The sequence below is a fragment of the Bombina bombina genome, chromosome 7, assembly GCF_027579735.1.
Source record: "Bombina bombina isolate aBomBom1 chromosome 7, aBomBom1.pri, whole genome shotgun sequence".
Classification (NCBI taxonomy): Eukaryota; Metazoa; Chordata; class Amphibia; order Anura; family Bombinatoridae; genus Bombina; species Bombina bombina.
Genome location: NC_069505.1, coordinates 499,989,632 through 499,994,917, shown reverse-complemented (window position 1 = coordinate 499,994,917; position 5,286 = coordinate 499,989,632).

Here is a 5,286-nt window from a genome sequence, read left to right as displayed (position 1 = left end):
AACTTTTAAATCATTTTGCTAGTGTAATCTAATTTCATTTTCTATCAGGTCTGTGTGTCAGTCTCACACAGCATATACTGTGGTTAATTGTTGTGCCAGCCACCACTCATATCTGCTTAACTTAACATTATTGTAAATTTAAACAAAAAAAACTTTTAAATCATTTTGCTAGTGTAATCTAATTTCATTTTCTATCAGGCCTGTGTGTCAGTCTCACACAGCACATACTGTGGTTAATTTATGTCTAATAAAGAGATATTTTAGTGATATAGTTAATAGTGATGTCGCGAACAGTTCGCCGGAGAACAGTTCCCGGCAAACATAGGCCTAGATTTGGAGTTTGGCGTTAGCCGTGAAAACCAGCGTTAGAGGCTCCTAATGCTGGTTTTAGGCTAACTCCGGTATTTGGAGTCACTCAAAAAAGGGTCTAACGCTCACTTTTCAGCCGCGACTTTTCCATACCGCAGATCCCCTTACGTCAATTGCGTATCCTATCTTTTCAATGGGATCTTTCTAACTCCGGTATTTAGAGTCGTGTCTGAAGTGAGCGTTAGAAATCTAACGACAAAACTCCAGCCGCAGAGAAAAGTCAGTAGTTAAGAGCTTTTTGGGCTAACGCCGGTTCATAAAGCTCTTAACTACTGTACTCTAAAGTACACTAACACCCATAAACTACCTATGTACCCCTAAACCGAGGCCCCCCCACATCGCCGCCATTCGATTAAATTTTTTTAACCCCTAATCTGCCGACCGCCACCTACGTTATACTTATGTACCCCTAATCTGCTGCCCCTAACACCGCCGACCCCTGTATTATATTTATTAACCCCTAATCTGCCCCCCACAACGTCGCCGCCAGCTACCTACAATAATTAACCCCTAATCTGCCGACCGCAAAGCGCCGCCACCTACATTATAGCTATGTACCCCTAATCTGCTGCCCCTAACACCGCCAACCCCTATATTATATTTATTAACCCCTAATCTGCCCCCCTCAATGTCACCTCCACCTGCCTACACTTATTAACCCCTAATCTGCCGAGCGGACCGCACCGCTACTATAATAAAGTTATTAACCCCTAATCCGCCTCACTAACCCTATAATAAATAGTATTAACCCCTAATCTGCCCTCCCTAACATCGCCGACACCTAACTTCAATTATTAACCCCTAATCTGCCGACCAGAGCTCACCGCTATTCTAATAAATGGATTAACCCCTAAAGCTAAGTCTAACCCTAACACTAACACCCCCTAAATTAAATATAATTTTAATCTAACGAAATTAATTAACTCTTATTAAATAAATTATTACTATTTAAAGCTAAATACTTACCTATAAAATAAATCCTAATATAGCTACAATATAAATTATAATTACATTGTAGCTATTTTAGGATTAATATTTATTTTACAGGCAACTTTGTAATTATTTTTTTTTTTTTTTTTGGCTTTTCAAAAGCTTTATTATTATTGCTCAACATTTACATCTTGACAACACAAAATATAAGAGAAAAGAACAAAGAAGAACAAAGTGGTTACATGTTGCTCTTATAAAGATACATTCGTATTCCCTTCCAATTGCATCTAAGGTCTTTGTTATGTTCACCTCAGTATAGCTCTCTCTATAGTCTGTTTTGTCCTTATGTGAGGTAACATAAATATGTATGTGAAGAGGAAATTTTATCTAAATGTTGAGCTTTTTCTCTTTCTTTCCCTCTCTTTAAACGGAGAGAGAAATAAATATAACAACAAAAAAAAAAAACACAAAAGGCAAAAATAGCAATACAAGAAAACTTACTTGAAATCGAAATAAAATAGAAATACAATCCCCTGTTATTGAGGGGCTTCGTCTGCTGCGCTCCCCAGGGCATTAACTAGGTGGGGCTGTTTATCCCCTTGTTCGGGGCTCTGTTGGTCTCTCATCACTCTCTCTCTTTGCTGTTTAGGTCTTGGTAGAGTCGTAAGAAAACGTTAACACAAAGGTATAAAAGTTTATGCCCATCTTTCTAGAACTCAGCTGTGTTGTTAAATTCAGCATATATGTATTATTATTCTAGTGTGCTTATCTTATATCTACCCTAGTTCCCTCTATCATCTCATCCCATAAGAATCTGACCTCCGCCAGAAGATTTAGCTTGTTCCTTCTCTGATAGCCATATTCTTCCATTACCAGTATATCGGTTACCCTTTCTTTCCATGCACCTATCAAGGGTGGTGTCTGGCTCTTCCAATTCAGGGCGATTAATGCTTTTGCTCCTGACGTTCCCAAATGTAAAAGAGTGCGTCTGAGGGTGCATGTGATCTTTGTTGTGTCGTTCAGTAGTGCCACGCTGGGTGTTAGTGTGAACTCGGGTGTTAATATCTGCCTGAAGTGTCTCTCTATGTCTAACCAGAAATCTTTGAGTTTCCCACAATTCCACCACATATGGAGGTAACTGCCCTTCTCTTCGCAACCTCTCCAACATCTGTCGCTAACACCTGGGTAGATTGAATGTGACCTTGAAGGGGTTAGGTACCACCTCATGATGACTTTAAAATTCAATTTTAATAATTGTGGTGATGTTGAAATTGTCTTAGTGTTTTTAAAAATCCTCAACCATTCTTCCCCTGTTATGTTATGGTCTAGCTCTTCTTGCCACTTAGATGTATATGTGGGCAGGTTCCGAGTGTGGTCAGATTGTATTAGTCTTTTGGAGATAGAGAGTGTGTGTCTGATCTCTTCTGTGTTAGAACAAAGTGTTTCGTAAGGAGTTAATTCTCTTAGGAACTCTTGTTTATGTGGGGAGGTATGTATAAAATGTGCCAGTTGTGAATATTTTAACCAGGTAGAATATCTACCCTCTGCAATTGTCATTAAGTTTTCTCTATTATCTAGTTTTCCATTTCTTATGAACCTCTTCAAAGGTGTGGAGTAGCCCCATTCTTGGGTCCTTTGTTTTCCTCTATCTAGACCCCCCACTAACTCTGCGTTTATAGGGATAGGGAATAGAGGAGAGCGCACACCCGAGATATGTTTCTTTCGTGCGATTATGTTATCCCAGGTATCAAAAGTATGTTTATGTATTGCTAATTCTGTGCATTGAGGGGGTCTCAATTCTTTTGGTACCCAACAGAGCGCCCCCACCTCTGGGACCCTCAAGATATGAGAATCTATCGCCACCCACGCCTTTGTGTCCCTGGATCTATGCCAGTCTAAAATCCTTTGTAATGTGACTGCCTCATGATAGTCTGCTATGTGGGGGACCCCTAAACCTCCATTTTCTGGCCTCCTATACATATTTTCTCTATTGATTCTAGGCTTACTCTTGTTCCAGATAAATGAGTTGATGTGTCTCTGTAACTGGGGTATATACCATTTGGGGATAGGGATGGGGAGGGCCTGTATTATATATAATATTCTGGGTAGTGTTGTCATTTTTATACTCTGTATGCGTCCCCACCATGTGATTGGTTTCGCTGCCCAAGTGCATAGGTCCTGTTGTATGTTTCGTGCCAGTGCAAGATAGTTATCATTAAACAGCTGTGATGTGGTAGAGGAGAGTTGTATTCCGAGGTATTTTAGAGATTTCTTTTGTATTCTTAAGGGGCAAGTATCTGTTATTAGTTGGAATCTTTGTGGCGTCAGGGATACATTCATAATCTCTGATTTTTGTGTATTAACCAGGAAACCCGAGAAACCCCCGAAATGTTTGATTTCCTTCAGGGTCTCTGGTACAGAGAGTTGGGGATTTGTGAGTGTAAACAGCACATCATCTGCGTATAACGCGATTTTGAAGTTATGTGGGCCGATGTTAATGCCATGGATCTCTTGGTTTTGTCGGATGTGTGCAGCAAATACCTCCATTGATAGGATAAATAGGATTGGGGACAGGGGACATCCCTGTCTTGTCCCGTTTTGGATGTTAAAGGGGGTGGACAGCATGCCATTCGCTTTCACTTTGGCACTGGGATGCGTATATAATTGGAGGATACGCGTTATCATTTTCGATCCGAATCCTAGTGCTATTAGCGTCTCTTTTAGGAATGTCCAATTAATGCGATCAAACGCTTTCTCCGCGTCTGTGGCTATCAAGGTCGTGGGGATGTTGTGTGATTTGGCATATGAAGTTAATGTTAAGGCTCTAATAATATTGTCTCTTGCTTCCCTTCCCGGGACAAATCCCACTTGGTCTGAATGAATGAGATGTAATAATACTTTATTTATCCGGTTGGCTAATATTTTGCCTAAAATCTTGATATCTGAGTTTAGGAGGGATATAGGTCTGTAGCTGCTTGGTTCGGTGAGTGGTTTGTTGGGCTTAGGGATAACTGATATATGCGCCAATAGCATTTCGCGTGGGAGGTGGTGATTATCATCCAGTGCTTGGAACAGTTTTAGTAGATGTGGAGCTAATATGTGTTTGAATGTTTTATAGTATGAATTAGTAAAACCATCTGGCCCAGGGCTTTTACCTGACGGTAAGTGTTGGATTGCTGTTAGGATCTCTGTTATAGTGATGGGCGATTCCAGTTCCTCCCTGTTAACATTCGGCAGCTGTGGTAAGTTTGCCTGTCTAATGTATTCTTTCATGTGTTCTTGGTGTTCGGCAGTGTTGTCAGTGTCTAAGTTATAGAGTGCTTTGTAGAAAGAGCCAAAATGATTAGCTATATGTTTACTATCTACGACCTCGACTCCCTCTGTTGTTACTAGTTTGTGTATTTGTGATGTTACCTTTTGGTTTCTTAACATTTTAGCCAGTAGCGGTCCTGACCTATTTCCTTCATAATAATACATCTTTTTAATTCCAAGGGCTCTCCTCTGTGCCTCTTTAGTTAAGACTGCATTTAGTTCCTTTCTGGTTTCTGTTAGTTGTTTGAAGGAAGCTGAGTCCCTAGGGTTGTTTTTATGGGTTATCTCTAATTGTCTCATCTTTTCCGTCAACATGTTAGTCCTGTCATTGTAAGTTTTTCGTCTGTATGCTGTGTGTTTAATGCACTCTCCTCGTAATACCGCTTTGTGGGCTTCCCACAAAGTGGCAGGTGTTATGTCTTATGTTGCATTATGGTGAAAATATTCTTTTAGTGATTTAGTCAGGGCTTCCAATGTGGCTGGGTGTCTCAATAATGAGTCATCTATCCTCCATATAAAAGGGGTGACTGGGTGGTGCGGCCACTGCAAGGTTTCTAGGACGGCTGAGTGGTCCGACCAAGGGGTCGGTAGTATATGTGAGTCTCTTACCAAGGACAAGTGGTTTCTATCTACCATTATATAGTCTATTCGTGTATATATAGACCATGGGTGAGA